A 20,976-nucleotide genomic window follows, 5' to 3' on the forward strand; every position below is an offset into this window, starting at 1 on the left:
TCAGCATCCTGATGAAGAGATAGACCACATAGATAAATATTATTCTTCATTGTCATGACCAGAAGAACATCATGCTTTGAATCTTACTACAATAATAAGGTACTGTTCCAAGAGAAAAAGAAGACCTACAGAAATGTATGCACAACGCCCAAAAATATAATCTTCTTGCTTGCATGATAGTCTTTCCTCCTGCTCTAGCCACTGATCATAACTATGCTACAAATTACCCTATCGTCTTTTATTTTTAATAATTTCTGTTATTCTTCATTGTCATGACCAGAAGAACATCATGCTTTGAATCTTACTACAATAATAAGGTACTGTTCCAAGAGAAAAAGAAGACCTACAGAAATGTATGCACAACGCCCAAAAATATAATCTTCTTGCTTGCATGATAGTCTTTCCTCCTGCTCTAGCCACTGATCATAACTATGCTACAAATTACCCTATCGTCTTTTATTTTTAATAATTTCTGGTGCTTCTGTGGGTTTTCTTGGATATGCAGCTTTATCTTTCTATGTCTCTTCAAACTTCAGAATATAAGTTAGCTCCGCATTTTCAATTTTAGGATTGAGCTCAGAAATTAGCTGATCTTTATATATTGTCTGATATTCTTCATTGTAAAGATAAAGTGATGACTTCAAAGCTCTTCATATATCAGCTGTGAAACTCCAAATATTCCAAAATTAATTGTAATTAGAAGCTAATTTCTATTAAAATGAGATTATAGTGATTATTCATATTCAAAATGTTTTAACATACACATTTATTTCATCTACAAAAGATTTAAATTATATATATATGTATCCATACTTATTATTATATGTGTATATGTGTGATTTTAACAACTATCACCATCATGTCAAAGATATATTTCATAAGAACAGGGAAGCAGTTTCCTGTGATATAAATATGTTGAAGTCTATTTAATTTATAAAATTTCTCTGAATTAGAAAGTAGCATTTTCATAGATTATATTACCAATTATATTACAACTTCATTTAGATAAAATTCATTATGTCCAAGAGAAATGGAAAGCATCTTGCTTTAACACTCAATTGAACATATAACAGTGATGAACTAATGAAAAATATTATTATATATGTGATTTAACATGTAAACCATAATAATTACTAGCTTATTAAGCATAGTTTTGAAGAAATGTGTATTTATTATATAGCCACATTGAATAACAACTGGAATCAGGCAGGAATGTCCATCTGTTTTTAGAATATTTGCACATACACTTCAATCCAAACTCATGACAAGTTTATAATCTTCTCTGTATATTTATGTGTCCTCATATTCTCAAAATAGTTTGAGAATAATTAACACCAATAGCAACATGCTGTAATTACTAATAGTATACTAAAATGGAATAAGAATAACCAAACTACAAATATAAAGAAATAGTATGGGTGTTTCTTTAAAGATAATGTTAATGACACAGACAAAATAAATACAAACTGTACTCAATACGAGAAATTATTCCATAGGCATTAGGAAAGAGCATTATGGATAATGGAAGCATGAGAGAAGTTTCTGTGCTCCCAATATGGCTTCTAGTAGGTTATATGCCAAGTTTTCAATCAACATAGATGGGGAAAAGAAAATATTCCATTACATAACTAAATTTAAACAGTACGTATGCAGCAACCCAGCCCTACAGAACATACTAATAGGAAAATTCCAACCCAATTAGATCAACTACACCCAAGGAAACATAGGATAAGGATTCCTTCACAATAAAAAGCAAAAGAAAGCAAGCACACAAATACACCGTCACCACCAACGCCACAATATAATGAACTAACAATCATTGGTCACTATTATCTATCAACATCAATAGATTCAACTCTCCAATAAAAATACTCAGACTAACGAATGGTTGTGGAAACAAGATCCAACATTCTTCTGCATTCAGGAAATACACCTCTGCAACAAAGATAGACACTACCTCTGAATAAAGAGCTTGAAAAAGGATTTCCAAGCAAATGGACCCAGGAAGCAAGCTGGAGTAACCATGCTAATATCTAATAAAATAGACATCCAACTAAAATTAATTAAAAGAGATGGAGAGAGACACTTTATTCTTATTAAAGGAAAAATCCAACAAAAGGACACCAATCCTGAATATCTATGCCCCAAACACAAGGGCTCCTGCATTTGTTAAAGACATATTATTAAAGCTTAAATCATACATTAATCCCAACACATTGATAGTGGGAGACTTCAACAGCCCTCTCTCACCAAGGGACAGATCATCCTGACAGAAGCTAAATAGAGAAATGATGACACTCACAAAGGTCTTAAATCAAACAACTAGAGAAATTCCTACAGACCTTTTTTTCTTTTTTTAATATTGTTTCTTTTCATTTTTTTAATATGTTAGTATATTTTTATTTTTTCATCAATTACACTTTATTCATTCTGCATCTATTCATTCTGTTTCTTTTCATTTTTATTTTTTAATTTTCTAAATTCTTTATTCATTACACTTTATTCACTTTGTATGCCCCCTATGGTTCCCTCCCTCCTCCCGTCCCAATCCCTCTACCCTGCAGATTATCAATGCAGATGCTGAGGCTTCTGGGCAACCTTTGAGCAGAGTGCAGGGAATCTTAGGAAAGAAGTGGGAAATAGTAAGACCTGTAGAGAACAGGAACTCCACAAGGAGAGCAACAGAACCAAAAAATCTGAGCACAGGGGTCTTTCCTGAGACTGATACTCCAACCAAGGACTATGCATGGAGATAACCTAGAACCCCTGTACAGATGTAGCCCATGGCAGTTCAGTATCTAAGTGGGTTCCATTGTAATAGGAACAGGGATTGTCTCTGACATGAACTGATTGGCCTGCTCTTTAATTACTGCCCCCCTGAGGGAGAAGCAGCATTTATGGGCCACAGAAGAAGACAATGCAGCCACTCCTGATGAGACCTAATTGTCTAGGATCAGAAGGAAGGAAAAGAAGTCCTCCCCTATCAGTGGACTTGGGGAGGGGCATGCATGCAGAGGGTGGAGGAAGGGAGGGAATGGGACGGGAGGAGGGAGGGAACCACAAGGGGGATACAAAATGAATAAAGTGTAATTAATAACAAATTTTATAAAATGGGTACAGAGCTAAACAGAGAATTCTCTGTAGAGGACTATTGAATGGCAGAGAAACAAATAAATGCTCAACATCCTTATTCATCAGGGAAATGCTAATCAAAACAACCTTGAGATTTCACCTTTCACCCATCAGAATGGCTAAGATCAAAAACTCAAGTGACACTACATGCTGGAGATGATGGGAATGTAAACTTGTATAACCACTTTGGTAATCAATCTGGTGCTTTCTTAGATAATTAGGAATAGTTCTTCCTCAATATCCAATTATACCACTCCTAGGCCTATATCCAAAAGTTGTTCAAGTACACAAAAAGGTTATCTGCTCAACCATTTTCATAGGAGCTTTATTTGTAATACCCAGAACCTGGAAACAATCCAGATATCTCTCAACAGAGGAATGGATACAGAAATTGTGGTACATTTACACAATGGAATACTACATGGCAATTAAAAACAAGGAAATCATAAAATTTGCAGGCAAATGGTGGGATCTAGAAAAAATTCATTTTGAGTGAGCTATCCCAGAAGCTGAAACACATGGTATATTTTCATTTATAAGTGGATATTGGACATATAATATAGGAATACTATACTAAAATCTGTACACCTAAATAAGTTAAGGAAGAAGGGGGACCCTGGGTGAGATGATCAATCCTCATTCAGAAAAGCATACGCGACAGACTTTGGAAGAGGGAGGGAACATGAAACAGAACAGGACCCTACCACAGAGGACCTCTACCCAGCAATGTAACAGAGCAGATGTTGACGCTCTTAAACAAACATTGTGCAGAGGGCAGGGAATCTTCTGAAAGAAGGGAAAGACAGAAAGACTTGAAAGGGACAGGAGCTCCACAAAGAGAAACAGAACCAAAAAAATCCAGGCACAGGGGTCTTTCCTGAGATTGATACTCCAACCAAGGACCATGAGTGGAGATAACCTACAACCCCAGCACAGAAGTAGCCCATGGCAGCTCAGTATCTAAGTGGGTTCCCTAATAATGGGAATAAGGACTGGCTTTAACAGGAACTCAGGGGCTGGCTCTTTGATCACCTTCCCCTGAGGGTTAGCAGCCTTATCAGGCCACAGAGGAAGACCATGCAGACAGTCTTGATAAGACCTGATAGGCTAGGGTCTGATGGAAGAGGAGGAAGATGTCCCCTATAAATGGGCTTGGAAATGGACATTGGAGGAGATTAGGGAGGGAAGAGTTGGGAGGGAAGGAAGGAGAATGGTTACAGCTGGGATACAAAAAGTATAAACTTTAATTAATATACAAATTTTTTAAAAAATTATTCATTTTATCAGATTAACGATAATTACACCATTTCCTCTTTTTAATTTTATTTCCATTCCCCAAACTTGCCTTTTTTCTTCTACTTGTACTCCAGTAAATTCATACATTTTTATTACTGGCTGTTATATTCATAAATATATATAAATATACATATATGTTCTTTAACACATAAATACAACCTGCTAAGTCACTACAATTTTTCTTGTATGTAAGTGTTCAGGCCTGACTATTTGGCCTTTGTTAACCAGTTAGTGTATTTTTCCTTGGGGAAAAATATTTCTCCCATTATCAGAATTCTTTAGTTGTCTATTTTCTGTTTTTTATCATTATTAAATTTACTTTTTTTTTTCAATGCAGTTTATTCAGGAACCTTGAACAATCATCGGACCCTGGGGAAAGCCAGCCCACAGCTTAAATAGCCTCTGGGTAGCCAACCCAGGCGTGCCACGTGGGCAATGCAGATAGGTCCACATACATGGAAGCAAGCCAGATCCTCAGCCTTAGCCAAATGTGGAATTGTTCGTGACAGAGAGCACTCACCATCGGGAAGGTGGAAGGCGGAAACCAGCTCCATCTTTAAGGCACAGCATTCCGCAGCTCTCTACAGTTCCAAGCATGGTTGGCTACCATAAAAAGCTAAAATGTTACACTCAGGATGCGAGGCTAAGCACTGCACTCAGGGTCAGCCGCTTTGGACCCAGAGAAGAGCATGTCTGATTGCATGCGGGTTGATGCTCCAGGTCCCGCCTCTGAGAAAAAGGTATCTGATGGGTCTGATGCCTTTTGGGTGGATGACACCTAAATGAACATCGGTACAAAGTCCCAATTTATTTCTAATATCAGAGATCAGACCTCTCCTCTTGCCTGATGCGTCTAAATTTACTTTTTTAAATTCACTTTACATCCCGATTGTAGCCCCATTCTACCTTGTCTATATTGCCCCTTCCCTCCTCCTTCTCTAGAACTCAGAAAAGAGGAGCCACTCCTTCCTACCCACCCCAGCTCCTCAATATGCATCAGGACTGAGCATTTGCTCTTCCCCTGTTCCCTGGCAAGGCAGTTACACCAGAGTTGTGTGTAAAAACCTGGCAGCAAAAACCTGTGTCAGATGAAGTCCCCACTTTCCGTACTTGAGGACCCACATGAAGTTTAAGTTGCCCACCAGCTACATTTTATGGGTGGATCTAGTTCCAATCCATGCATGGTTGGTTTATTGTTTAATCTCAGGAAGCTCCTCTAGTCCCCGGTTAGGTGGCAGTCTTGGTCTTCTACTTGAGTTCCTGTCATTTCCAGGTTCTTTTCTCTTTCCTCTTACTTTTTCACAATACTCCCTACACATCATATAATGTGCGTCTCAGCCTCTGTTTTGAGGCATTGCTGGGTAGAGCCTCTCAGAGGACAACTCTGATAGGCTCCTGTCTGCAGGCTTAGCAGAGTCGTTCACAGTGCCAGAGGTTGGCACCCTCCCATAGAGTGGGTCTTTGGTTGGGTCGGGCATTGGTTAGACACTCCTCAATCTCTACTTTATCTGCTCTATCTTATTCCTGCTCATCTTTGAGGCAGGGTAAAATTTGGGTGGAAGTTTTTGTGAGTGTTTGTATTCTCCTCTCTCTACTAGGAGACTAATCCAGTTAGAGGGTGTCCTCTTCTGTCTCTATGGCCTCTGCTAATAGGAGTCTCTGCTTGAGTCCCTCTATAACCTCCCAGAAGTTTACTCTGACTAAGATCACCAGTTTGTCACAGGGATACCCCCATCCTCTGTTGCTTTTATCTCTACAGGCTTTCTGATCTCTAGCTTCAGCTCTCCCCATGTCTCATCTCCACCCTCATATTTCTCTGTGCCTGCTCTCCTACCTTGTTTTCTTTCTTTGACTACTACCTATTCCTATTCCTCTTTGTGTAGGGTTGGGACTCCCCAGATTGCCTTTTTTACTTTGGAATACCCAGTGTTGCTTTTCTTTGGCTCACACATGGTTAGACTTTATGAGGGTAGCTTCTCACATTACTAGGATATACAATCCCATAGAAAACTCCTTTTCTCTCTGTCTCTTACAGTCTTTCCATTCTCTCCCACTTCCCCAATTATTCTTGAGTCTTAGATTCAGCTCTTATATTGTAGATGAATTCCTTAAGACTATGTACAATAACTCTGCATTTTGGTTGATTATGGTTTTCCATAATAGTCTCTGTCTGTTACAAGGGGAAGCTTCCTTAATGTGTAGTGAAGACTATATATATCTCTAAGCATAAGTACCGATATTTAAAGTGTCGTTAGTGTAGAGGAATATTAATTCAGAATATGGCTGCCCAGGCAGAAGATAACATCAAAAGACTTCCTAGCTCTGTGTGATCCAGCTAGAAGACAGACACACCTTTAATATCTTGCCTCCAAGAAGTTCTCTGAGTTCAAGGCCAGCATAGTAAAGCATAAGTATCAGGAAAAGGAGATGCTGTTTATGGCATGGACTTTTCGCCTGCTTTTGATCACATCCCCTTGGAAGGGATGTCTTGCCTGGCTTCAGTGGATGAAGACTTGATTAGACTTGATGTGCTGGAGTGGGTTGGGGAGAGGGACACTCCTCTTCTGAGGAGAAGGTGTGAGGGATAGAAGGAAGTTGGTAGGGTCAGGGGACTAAGAGGAGAGATGGGAGAGGACTTCCATCAGGGTGTAAAGTGAATATATAAATTAAAAATAAAGAAAAAGTAAATAAATCAAATAGCCAAAAGAAAGAAAGAAAGAAAGAAAAGAAAAGAAAAGAAAAGAAAAGAAAAGAAAAGAAAAGAAAAGAAAAGAAAAGAAAAGAAAGAAAAGAACAGCTTAGGTCCAGGTATGGTGGTATAAGACTTTAATACCAGCACTTAAGAGACAGAGGCTTGTAGATCTCTGAGTTCTAGTCAGCTCTGTTCAGTCAGTTCGGTTTGGGCAGTGAGTTGAGAGTCAGTGCAGTAGAGTTAAATTGGTGGCAGTTCAGAGGCAGTTTGTCTGTTTGTTCTTTCTTTTTTAATTATTTTTATTTTTTATTGATTACAGTTTATTCACTTTGTATCCCCCCATAAGCTCCTCCCTCCTTCCCTCCTGGTCCAACCCTCCCTCCCCCTTCTTCGCGCATGCCCCTCCCCAAGTCCACTGATAGGGGAGGTCCTCCTCTCCTTCCTTCTGATCTTAGTCTACCAGATCACATCAGGAGTGGCTTCATTGTCTTCTTCTGTGGCCTGGTAAGGCTGCTCTCCCCTCAGGGGGAGGTGATCAAAGAACAGGCCTATTAGATTAGTTTTTAAAAGAAGAGTTTTACAGAGAGTAGATTGAAGAAGGAACAAGCTAAATAAACACAGGTAAAGACAAAATGAGCCTTAGAATGAAAAGGAGCCAGAAGATTAGAATAGATTGCTAGAGTTAATTTGAGGCTAAGCAGAGCAAAACATCAGAAGAGAAGCTCTAATTCAGAATGAGTCCCTCTGACCTCTCTAATAACAATTATGCCTGGCACACCCTTCAGGCATGACAAAGTGTAGGTTGAATGTTTTATAGCAGGGTTGGTGCATCAATCTCTCAGTGTGAGTCCTTGTTTCGTTACCGAGGATGGCCAGTTCAGGCTCAGTGTCCTCAATTACTGAGAGTCTTTACTAGTGTCACCCGGATAGATTCCACAGAGTTTCCATCTCACTGGGTTGCCACCTCACCAGGAAAATTTCCCCTAATTCCAGTTCTCCTAGTATCCAAGCTCTTCATCCCTCATCAGCCTCTTTTTCTCATGCAACGAGGGTTTTTGACAGCAAGCTTTAAGAAAAAAAAGTGGGAAAATGTAAATATAATAATGAAGAATAAAAGAAACCAACTTAAAAATATTTCGAATGTTAGAGAATGTATTTGATAACATTGAGTAAATTTTGTGACTTTTACAAGGAAGATTTGTTTTTCTATTTAAATAAATTTTATTAAAATTTGTTATTAGTCAATGAACTAACTAAATTAACCCCTTTTACATGTAAAACATTAAGAAGGAAGAAAAAAAAAAAAAGCAAGGAAACCAAGAAGTAAATGAAGAAATAAGGAAAGACAAAGAATGAGATAGGACATAGCAATAGTTAAATTCCTTTAAAGAGGACGATTCTGATTCAGTACTGCCTAAAAATTAGCATTTATGTTTTCGTAAGTTGGCAGATGTGTTTTATTTTTCTTTGTTTTGTTTTAGAAACATACCTTTCCACCCCTTTATACTACAGTGTAGTTTAACTGAGAAACATAACAATATGCAAATATTTTTGTTACGTTACTCAAGTGAAAACCATTAGCATTATGAAACTCCCTTCTCTTAGAGTTTCCTTACTTGTGTTTGTTCCTTGCAGAAGTTCTTCAGTGGTGACCATACCGCGGGAGCAGCAGTGTGGCAGTTTACATTTTGCTCATCTGTTTTCTCAAGACACATTTGAGGCCCAGATATTATGTGAAACATTTATTTATTTTTCTGTTGATTGATTGATCGATTGATTTTTGTGAGAATAGCAGGTAAACTTGCACTACCAAATTAAGCATAGGCAGTAGAAGCCATGTCTTCTATACATTCCAAAATATATGGTGGTACGTGTCAAAGCCTCCTCTTCATAATAAAGAGTTATAGGCTAGTGTGCACCTAAAGACTCCAGAAGAGCATGCTTTCTACTATCCTGAGCATATAACCAAATGCACATTTGTAAAAAAACACACACATAGCTTTAAAACAAACTCTGCCCAAAGGTTGCCCATAAATCTCAGCATCTGCATTGATAGTTTGCAGGGCAGAGCCTTTCAGAAGTCCTCTGTGTCAGACTCCTGACTTGTTCCCTCTTTTCTCTTTCTTCTGATGTCCATCCTTTTTTTCATTTCTGGATAGGAATTGAGCCTTTTAGCGAGAGTCCTCCCTCTTGATTAGTTTCTTTAGTTGTACAGATTTTAGTAGGTTTATCCTATATTATATGTCTATATGAGTGAGTATATACCATGTGCATCTTTCTGCTTCTGGGATAGCTCACTCAGGATCATCTTTTCCAGATCCCACCATTTACCTGCAAATTTCATGATTTCCTTGTTTTTATTGCTGAGTAATATTCCATTGTGTAGATATACAACAATTTGTACATCCATTCCTCCACTGAGGGGAATCTGGGTTGTTTCCAGCTTCTGGCTACTACAAATAAAGCTGCTACAAACATGGTTGAGCAAATGTCTTTATTGTGTAATTGAGTCTCTTTTTGGTGTATGCCTAGGAGTGGTATAGTGGATCTTGAGGAAGTGCTATTCCTAGTTGTATGAGAAAGCACCAGATTGCTTTCCAGACTGGTTGTACAAGTTTACATTCCCACCAGCAGTGGAGGAGGGCTCCCCTTTCTCCATAACCTCTCCACCATGTTTTGTCACTTGAGTTTTTCATCTTGGCCATTCTGATAGGTGTAAGGTGAAATCTCAGGGTCGTTTTGATTTGTATTTCCCTAATGGCAAATGAGGTTGAATATTTCTTTAAGTGTTTCTTTAAGTGTTTTAAGATTGGGAAGATTCTTTCCCAATCTGTAGGCATTCATTTCGTTTTGATGAAGGTGTCCTTTGCTTTACAGAATCATTTCAGTTTCATGAGGTCCCATTTATTGATTGTTGCTCTTAGAGCCTGTGCTGTTGGTGTTCTGTTCAGGAAGTTGTCTCTTGTACCAATGAGTTATAGGGTCTTCCCCACTTTTTCTTCTAAGCGGTTTAGTGTATCTGGTTTTTTGTTGAGGTCTTTGATCCACTTGGACTTTAGTTTTGTGCAGGGTGATAAGTATGTATCTATTTGCATTTTTCTACATGTAGACATCCAGTTAGACAAGCACCATTTGTTGAAGATGCTGTCTTTTTTCCATTGAATGTTTTTGGCATCTTTGTCAAAAATCAGGTGTCCATAAGTGTGTGGATTTATGTCAGGGTTTTCTATTCAATTCCATTGCTCCACCAGTCTGTTTCTATGCCAGTACCATACAGTTTTTATTACTGTTGCTCTATAGTATAGCTTGAGATCAGGGATGGAGATACCTCCTGAAAAATCTTTTATTGTAGAAAATCGTTTTAGCAATTCTGGGTTTCCTGTTATTCCATATGAAGCTGAGAATTTTTCTTTCCAGATCTGTAAAGAATTGTGTTGGTAATTTGATGGGAATTGCATTGATTCTGTAGATTTCTTTTGGTAAGATGGCCATTTTTACTATGTTAATCCTGCCAAGCTATGAGCATGGGATATCTTTCCATCTTCTGATATCTTCTTCTAATTCTTTCTTCAGAGACTTGAATTTTTTTTTTCATATAAATTTTTGACTTGCTTGGTTAGGTTCACACCAAGGTACTTTATATCCTTTGTGGCTATTGTGAAGAGTGTTCTTTCCCCAATTTCTTTCTTGGCCCTTTTGTCTTTTGTATACAGGAGGGCCACTGATTTTTTTGAGATAATTTTGTATTTTATTTTTATTAATTACAGTTTATTCACTTTGTATCCCAGCTGTAGCCCCCTTCCCCATCCCCTCCCAATCCCACCCCTCCTCTTCTTCTCCTATGCCCCTCTCTGAGTCCAATGATAGGAGAGATCCTCTTCCCCTTCCATTTGACCCTAGTCTATCAGCTCTCATCAGTACTGGCTGCATTGTTTTCCTCTGTGGCCTGATAAGCCTGCTCCCCCCTCCGGTGGAGGTGATCAAAGGGCCTGCCACTGAGTTCATATCAGAGACAGTCCTTGTTCTCATAACTAGGGAATCCACTTAGAGGCTGAGATGCCATGGGCTACATCTGTGGAGGAATTCTAGGTTATTTCCATGATATTTATATGCTTTAAGAAGATTATGCTTATTATGTTTCCATACAACCACTTCTCAAGCCTTTAGTTTTAGTTGTCCTTCCCCATATTCCCTCCCTCAAGTTGTGATACCTCCTTGCTTCCCCATTTGAACTTCCCGTTCCTGACTGCCCAGTCATACACCTGATCATACATAAGTAACTGTTTTGTTTCTGCTTTATAGGGAGTTCAACTCTCTTTACTAGTCCCTTACACTATATAACTAACTTCTATACACCTGATTTTAATTTGATCTTTGTTCATACTGAGGATGGGTAACAGTAAGAGTAATCCTCTCACAGTCTCCAGAGAACACCAGTTGTCACTGTCTTAGAAATAAAAGCTTAAATGTCCTTGAGAATTTTCAGGGCTTTTTTTTTCCTTTTTATTTTAATATTTTTTAAATTTTATTTATTTTTTTTAATAAATTACACTTTATTCACTTTGTATCCCTGCTGTAACTCCCTCCCTTATCCCCTCCCTTATCCTCTCCCTCATCTCCTCCCCATTCCACCCTCTCTCCCTCTTCTCCTCCCATGCCCCTCCTCACATCCACTGATAGTAGAAAAACAAAATCACAAAAATAAGGTGGTCAATACAGTAAACACACATTCAGGTTTGCAGTGGCTGTTTACAACTAATTTTCCAACATACATTTTGATCTCAGACAGGAGCTTCAATGACACCTGCAGTTTTTAGAAACAAGAAGTCTTATTTTACACAGGAAAATAGAGGACTTTTTAAATTCATTGTGCAAATGTATGTTTCTTTATTCTCTGCTCGAATGTTATCCTAACACACTCCAAATTTGCTTGCTATTGCAATCATAAATATGGTATAATTTAATGTTGGTCCTGAAGAAGGAAACAATCTAGGAAGTGAGCCCATTTTATTGGAAATAATTATTACTTCAAGACCCAAATATTTCCAACTAAATATATCTTCATATCGGTCCCCAAGACTAATCACTACTCATCACATGTTGTGCTTTAGAAATGGTAATTTTTTTTGGGGGGGAGGACATGAGTAAATTCTAATTTTATATGGCAACGAAATTCAATATATCGTATAGTGTTTATCATAAATTGTGGCAAGAGAGTCACATAAGCTAGGTGTGATCACAAAACCTTTAATCTCAACATTCAGAAAGAAGAGTCAGACAGGTTGCTGTGAGCTAGACTGAACTGCGTGGTGACCTTCAGGACACTCAGCTAGGGTTACATAGAGGGACCCTGACTCAGTAAATAAACGATAAATAAATAGACCCTTTATGTTTTTTTATGCTTGCAATTCACATTTCCTGATAATTGTAGCTGCTTTTCATTTTACATGTGTCAACTAAAGTAAATATATTATTTAATAGCAGAAATAAATGGAATGATATTTTGTCATGCAAGCCTGCTAAGGAAGATAATTACATACAGTTAACTAGTGCACCATTAGCATCATCTGATCAAATAAAATCTGCTTGTCTTTTCCTCTTATAGTACTAGACAAAACATACGGAAGGGCTTAGGAATCTCCTCTGAGCTACTTTAGTCATTAGCTTCCAATTTCCAGCCAAGCTCTTTGCAGAAAAGTCTCAGAGTTGCTTACTTCAGTCCAGAGACAAACTGAAGATCTATGATATTTGCTTCTCCAGAGATGAACTGAAAATTTAACTGAGTCTGAATTCTTCTGAAAAAAGCAGAATTTGTGGTTTGTATCTTATTTCCAACCTCATATATGTCTCCACTCTGTCTAGTTGTTATTTATCACATCCAAAAAAAAAAAAAAAAACAAATATTTTCCTAGTGTCAAAACACTTTTATTCTATTCTGGAAAAATAAATTTTAAAGGCAAAATATTCCTACATCAAAATTAATGTTACCTGAAATGAATAAGTAATACTTTTAGAGAATTATTGTGATCATGAGACACTGGGAATTACAAATTAGTTTATTTATTTAGAGAACTAAAACACCAAATTCAATACAGTGTTGTTCTTGATAATTGCAGGTTAAGGTTACTTTAACATGCAAAATGATTGCTCCATTAATCTATCACCCAATTCAATAATCTTCTGAAAGTGTGCTCGGTTAAATTTTAGGGGCTGATTCAAATAACTATTTAGCAAATATTGACAAGGTTATTCATGCTCAATTGTAGTTATCCAGTAAAATGCAAAGTTGATTAAGGCACAGTTCCTTCCACTACATTCCTCACGACTCTCTTCAACAAAATTCATGCTTGTTAAAGAAATAAAAACTAGAAAATAGTTCAAAAATAAATCCTTTTCATCCCAAAATTTCGCTTGTAGAGAAAAGGAAGTCTTGTCCAAATGACTGACAACAGTAAAAATTATGCTGTTTATTTACTTTACATGCATGCTTCTCCTTTGTCAAGAATTCTCCCATAATATTTTATACCATCACTGTCTACAGAGTATATCTACAATTGTGTGAAAATATGCAGGGTCTGCTTATCTATGCATATATACCCATGAATGTATTTACTTTGAACAACCAATTATATATTTGGTACCCAAATACATTAGTAAGATTTACAGGTGAGCTTTTTATGTAACAGAAGGGCTAAGGAAGTTGTAATCCTAATTTTCATTTAATACTTGCTTTGGCAACTATAACAGTATTGACTGAAAAGCATCCCTAAGTAGATTTATGTATACAGCACCCAAGACCAAGAATTTGTTTCCTGAGACTCTAGATAACTAGAAGTGACAATAGATGTCTTGGTCTGTCTTTCTTTATGCAGATAGATTACACTCTTGACTATTCTTAATCATTTAAATCAAAGCCTTTTGATTTCTTCTTTTTTTTAAAGTTAACTCCACATTTGGTCAGTTCAAATACAGTCATACTTTCCTATTTTGACCATTTATTCTTATATATAAGAGTATGTAGTGGTTGGCTTGGGGGAAAAAAAAGATTTATGTATTATAAGGATGGCTTATGTTGGTTTAGTTTTAAAATGGGATTCTACCTTCTCCTTTCATTGGGATAAACATATCTTAGAATTTTAAGAAACTAAAAGGCAAGTGGAATATAAAAGCTACATCCTTGAAGAAAAATCAAATATCATGTAATCTAGTAAATGGATTTATTGCTGGAATAAAAGTGCAGTAGTGGACAATTTCATTAATGACTCAGTACTGAACATTGCCTTTTACTATCTGTTCCTCTGCTTGGTTCAGATTCTTTGAGAATGAAAATTGCCAATAGTAGAGAATCCATTTTAGAGAATGCTTCACTGAGATACAACAGGGGCATCTAACATGGCCCAGAGTATGGATGGAATAATTTTCAGCAGAGTAAATACAGTAAATTAGTGTTTGTATGGCAAAGACTGCCAGGGGTAAAGGTTGAACCATCTCAGGAACAAGAGTAAAGAAAAGGGGCTGGGAACAAGCAAGCTAGAGCTGTTAGGTGGCCAGGGAGGAGCAATGCCTAAACCGAAAGAATTTGTTTCTTCAAGACTTTTGGGATGTGATTCTGAAAGAGAAGTTGAAGAAAAAGTTTAACATAAAAAAGAAAAAAAACAAAAAAACCACAAGTTGTATGAGAAAGACCTGTAAAGAAACAAAAGCCCGGTAAGACTTCTACAGCTCCGGCATCTTCCATGAAGAATAGCAGCAGCAGAGAGGATAACATGTTTCAGATTGGGAAGATGAGGTTCATCAGTGTCCATACCTTAAAGGAAAATTTCTAATTGATAGTAGAGACTGTCAGATGGACTCAGAAGGTGAAATGAAACCAGGGAGAAACAGCAATTAAAAACAAGGAAATTATGAATTTTGCAGGCAAATGGTGGGATCTAGAAAAAATCATTCTGAGTGAGGTATCCCCAAAGCAGAAAGACACACATGGTATATACTCATTTATATAAACCTATAAGATAGGATAAACATACTAAAATATGTACACCTAAAGAAGATAAACAAGAAAGGGGTCCAGGGACACGATGATCAATCCTCATCTAGAAAGATAAAGGGGATGGACATTGGAAAAAGGAGAAAACAAGTAACAGGACAGTAACTTACCACAGAGGGCACCTGAAAGACTCTACCTACCAGTGTTATTAAAGCAGATGCTGAGACCCATAACCAAGCCTTCAGCAGAGTATAGGGAATCATATGAAGGAAGGAGGAATTAGTATATCCTAGAGGGGACAGTTAGCCCCACAAAGTCCAAATATACCTGAGCACAGGGGTCTTCTATGAAACTGTTTATCGACCAAGGACCATACATGGAGATAACCTACAATTCCTGCTCAGACATAGCCATGGGTAGCTCAGTATCCAAGTGGGTTCCCTAGTAAGGGGGACAGGACTTGTTTCTGACATGAACTCATGAGCTTCCCCTCCTACCCTGAGGGACGATCAGACTTGCTAGGCCGCAGATAAGGACATTGCAACCATCCTGAAGATACCTCATAAGCTAGGGCCAGATGGAAGGAGAGGAGGACACCCCCTCTCAGTGGACTCAGAAGGGGGCAGGGAGGAGATGAGGGAGGGAGGGGAGGATTATGAGGGAAAGAGGGAGAGGACTACAGCTGGGATACAAGTGAATGTATAAAACTATTTACAAATAAAAATATAAAAAAAAAAACAAGGAGAAAAGTTATTATTTGAACACAGAGCAATTAAGTGAATTGAAGGAACATTTCAGAAATAAAGGATGCAGTAAAAAAGCTGCAAAATCTGAGCCTTAGCAAACATGTCTTGTTGACAGTTGGTTTAATCTGTCTTTTTAAATTGGCTTTTTTGCCCCTGAATGTTGTCTTCCAAGATGTTGTATATGTGGATTGTAGAACAATTTGTAAGATGAATTGCTTTTTATTGTGCATTATTAGAATGTTCTGAGTGAAGCTAATTGTCAGCTTTAATACAGAGGATACCTTTGTGCCTCTGGCATAATGTAAAATAAAGTCAGATCATTACCATCTTTAAGAAAAAGAAAATAAAAATCCAGAACGTGAATATTTGCCATCTTGATATGAAGGTGAATCATATGTCATATAATTTATTATTCCTAGTTATATGTTATGATTAGTGGTGTCCCCCTTTTTTAACTGAAATAATTTCTACAATATATTTTTATCATGATTTCCTCTCCTCCTCAAATTCTTTCCAGATACTTTCTATCTCCCATTCCCCCAGCTCCATACTTTTTTTTGTTTCTTTCTCTTTAGAAATCAAACAAACAACAACAAATAATAATAAAAAGAAAAAATAAACAAAAGAAACATACACACAAAATATAAACACACAAAATAGGAAATCATATTATATGAGCATAAAGGACCACTAAAATGTCCAAACAAAGTAATATGAGACCAAAAGTCTATAAAAATAACTTTGAGTTCATTTTATATTTTTGGTTTTCTATTGATGACCATGAAGTCTACCCTTAAGAATTATTAATATACCCAGTGAGTATCTATCAGAGAAATTATTTTTTGGTCTTTTATTAATTTACTTATCTGTTTATCTATCTATTTTATATTTTTTTATTTATTACAATTTATTCACCTTGTATCCCAGCTGTAACCCCTTCATTTGTCCTCTCCCTATCCTACCCTCCCTCCCTCTTCTACTCCCATGCCTCTCCCCAAGTCCACTGATGGGGGAGGTCCTCCTCTCCTTCCTTCTGATCTTAGTCTATCAAATCTCATCAGGAGTGGCTGCATTATCATCTTCTGTGGCCTGGTAAGGCTGCTTCCCCCTCTGGGGGAGGTGATCAAAGAGCAGGCCAATAAGTTTATTTCAGAAGCAGTCCCTCTTCCCATTACTATGGAACCCACTTGGACACTGAACTGCCATGAGCTACGTCTGTGCAGGGGTTCGAGGTTATCACCATCCATTGTACTTGGTTGGAGTATAAATCTCTGGAAAGACACTTGTGTTCAAATTTTCTGGTTCTCTTGCTCTCCTTGTGGAGTTCCTGTCCTCACCGATCTTACTGTTTCCCACTTCCTTCATAAGATTCCATGCACTCTGCCCAACAGTTGGCCATAAGTCTCAGCATCTGCTTTGATAGTCTGCAGGGCAGAGACTTTCATAGGCCCTCTGCGGGAGGTTCTTAACTTGTTTCCTGTTTTCTTCTTCTTCTGATGTCCATCTTCTTTGCCTTTTGCAATGGGGATTAAGTATTTTAGTCAGGGTCCTTCCTGACTAATCTAAAGATTATTTTCTTTAGATGTACAGATTTTAGTAGGTTTATCCTATATTATATGTCTATATGAGTGGGTATATACCATGTGTGTCTTTCTGCTTCTAGTACAGCTCACTCAGGATGATCCTTTCCAGGTCCCACTATATACCTGCAAATTTCATGATTTCCTTGTTTTTTTTTTTATTGCTGAGTAATATTCCATTGTGTATATGGACCACAATTTCTGTCTCCATTCCTCAGTTGAGGGGCATCTGGGTTGTGTCCAGCTTCTGGCTATTACAAATAAAGCTGCTACAAACTTGGTTGAGCAAATGTTATTATTTTGTACTTGAGCCTCTACTCCCTGCACTCTGCCCAAAGTTTGACTATGAGTCACAGCATCTGCTTTAATACCCTACTGGGCAGAGTCTTTCAGAAGTCCTCTATGGTAGGTTTCTGTCCTGTTCCCTGTTTTCTCTCTCTTCTTATGTCTATTCTGTTTGCCTTTCTGAATAAAGACTGAGCATTTCACCCAGGGCCCTCCTTCTTGCTTAGCTTCTTTAGGTGTAGAGATTTTAGTATGCTTATCCTATATTATATTTCTAATATCCACTTATAAGTTAGTATATACCATGTGGTGTATCTTTCTGCTTTTAACTTGCCAAGGTGTGACTCTTTTTTTTTATGTTGCATTACCTCTTTTTTTTGAAATGCATTTCTTTATAAATTACAGTGTATTTACTTTGTATCCCAGCTGTAGCCCCCTACCTCATGCCATCCCAATTCTACCCTATCTCCATCCCTCCTCTCCAACCATGCCCCTCCATTTTTAGTAACTAAACCATAACACAAAAATACCAGCAAGGCAATAAGTTATCTGTTCTCCCTGTTGCCATCTCCACCTCCACAAGGTGAGTTTTCTTCATTCTACCCAGTGGAGAAGATAGTTTGAAGGGCCACTTCCTTGAAGTGTTTTCTATCTATGTAGATTTCATGAATTAGGTTCTCCAGGCAGATGATATACAAAGAAATCAATGAATCAAGCAATTGTCCATCATGGCAATTCATTTCTTATTGATTTTGCCATAGCCTTGCTATAGATGAGCTCCTTCATGGACCTCAGGATACTGTGCCTGCACCCAATGTACAGTCCCACAATTCTCTGCACGTTAGCTGAAACTTTGCTGAGCTTAACAAAGGTGCCATTGAATACCTATCAATGATGAAGAAGATGCAGCATCTTGGGGGACCTCTAGGCTTACGAACATCAATTTTGGTTCTGCAGTCATGTAGAAGTTTCCAGCTTTCCTTGCACTACTGGCCCTGCGAATCTCAGTCCAGTGTATCTGCCTGTGCTCCTTGTGATAGTGCTTGGCCTTCTCATTGACAAGCTTCCTCCTTGCCTTTCCCAGTGTCTTCAAGGCAAAGCTCTTCTGCAGGCACTTCACTTTCAATTCTGTGAAAGTCCTTTTTCTTAAGGGTTTCTGGCACAACAAGAACCTTCTTTTCTTCCTTGGTACAGCCTTCATGGTTCCAGCTGGGACAAATAAAAATAAAAAATAAATAAAAAAGGAGATAACTGTGGATAGCTTCCTGTTAAATGATTGAAATGAATGTACACTTCCCTTTCTCAGTGTTAAGACATTGTCAGGCTTGAACTTAAACCTTCCATGTTCATGCTGACACAGTCTCAATGAGTTTATATGTCTATCAGTCTTCTTGTGTCTGGAAGAGACTAGTTCTTTCAAATCATTCATCAGCTTTGGCTGTTACAATCTTTCTGCCTCCTTTTCTTTGTAACTCCCTGATATTTCAGTGGAGGGGTTTGATGAATACATCTCACTAAGGACTTAATTTTGCAAAAATCTTTCACTCAGTGTTCAGCTATAGGTCTCTCTGTTAGCTCCCATGTAACAAGAGGAGATTTCTCTGATGATTGCTGAGCTACAGGAGGATATTGTTAGAAGTCATTTTATTGCTATTTTCTCTTAGCAGAACAACAGTATTTGGTTTCTCTGAGACCTAATGTCAATTTGGTCCACATTTTATGACCACCTAGGCAATGTCAGGCATATGTTCTATCTCATGGAGTAGGTCTCAGTTACATTCATAGAGTGGATAAGTCTTAAAACTACAAAATTTCTAGAAGGTTTTATGTGTTTGAAACTGCAAAGAAGAAATTGCAGAAAGTAAAATACAGAAAATTATGTATGCATCTATGTTGTGATATATGCTATATTGTCAAAGTTCTAATTGTCATAATTTGTCTTGACTGTAAATCTTGACATTTTATCTTGTAGTTCTCACTACTGTTAAACTGAATCTGTGAGAGAGATGGTTACTCTGAGTTTAACTCTGCTTATGCGACTGCAATATTTTATTTTCAAGAATGACATGAGAAGAAAGATATAGAAAAAGTCCACAACTGGAGGATCCAGCAAAGTGAACATTAGTGGTAGTATCATTCTTGCAATTTTTATTGACTTTACTTAAAAAAAAAAGTTGAGAGGCAACATTTGAGAATCTAACAGCATCCCAAGTCCTGATCCTACTTCATCCAGTTTCCCAGCATAAACTCTGTGCACAAAAACCAGTTCTTCATTTGATTAGAGCTTTCCCCACACCAATGCTGTCTCTGTAGATCTAAGGTAAACTAGATCAAGTTAAAGTGGATTTAATTTTAAAGAATAAATAAAAATAATGTTTTAAAACAGAGAAAAAAAAAGAAAGTTCTCGACAGGGTCTCCACAAGGAGAGCAACAGAACAAGAAAATTTGAACACAGGGAACTTCCCAGAGACTCATACTCCAACCAAGGACTATTCATAGAGATAACCCAGAACCCCTGCACAGATGTAGCCCAGGGTAGTTCATCGTCCAATTGGGCTACATAGTAATGTGAAGAGGGACTGCCTCTGACATAATCTGATTGGCCTGCTCTTTGATCACCTCCCCCTGGGGGGGGAGCAGCCTTACCAGGCCATAGTAGAGGACAATGCAACCACTTTTGATGTGAACTGACAGACTAAGATCAGAAAGGAGAGGAGAACCTCCCCTATCAGTGGACTTGGGGAGTGGCATGCATGCAGAGGAAAGAGGGAGGGTGGGATCGGTAGGGGAGGAGGGAGGGGCTTATGGGGGGATGCAGAATGAATAAAGTGTAATTGATGAAAAATTAAAAAAAAAAGAAAGTTCTCAAGAAAGATATATGATTCTTGGTTTCATTTCTGCATCAAGTATATCATTTGAAAAATAATGTTCTTAAGAAAAAAGAAACAGATCTCTCTCTGTGTTTCATATTGCAGACCCTGAGCTAGCATCAAACTTTTATTATTCATAATCATCCTTCATCAAGGTAGGACATAGGCATATATTACCATGCCTGGCACCTGTCCCAATTCTTGTTTTTCTCTGTACACATAAGAATGGCACACATTCAAAGAGCAGAGATAATCTATAAGCAGCACACCACTTATTTACTCCAAGGGAAAGACGAGGTTACACAATCATGATCTATAACATACATGCACATTCACATATACATACATATATATGTATGTGCACATGTATACAGAAAGAAAGAGAGA

The 20,976-nt window shown here is 37.7% G+C and overlaps 2 pseudogenes; one reads left to right on the forward strand and one right to left on the reverse strand.

Annotated features, from left to right (window-relative positions):
- Positions 1 to 14,680: 14,680 nt before the first annotated feature.
- LOC110566102 (activated RNA polymerase II transcriptional coactivator p15-like) lies at positions 14,681 to 16,064 on the forward strand (annotated as a pseudogene).
- A 2,162-nt stretch (positions 16,065 to 18,226) lies between these two features.
- Positions 18,227 to 20,976, reverse strand: part of LOC110566103 (large ribosomal subunit protein uL30-like) — a 128,660-nt pseudogene continuing 125,910 nt past the window's right edge.

Source organism: Meriones unguiculatus, chromosome 3 (assembly GCF_030254825.1).
Source record: "Meriones unguiculatus strain TT.TT164.6M chromosome 3, Bangor_MerUng_6.1, whole genome shotgun sequence".
In the NCBI taxonomy this organism is placed as follows: domain Eukaryota; kingdom Metazoa; phylum Chordata; class Mammalia; order Rodentia; family Muridae; genus Meriones; species Meriones unguiculatus.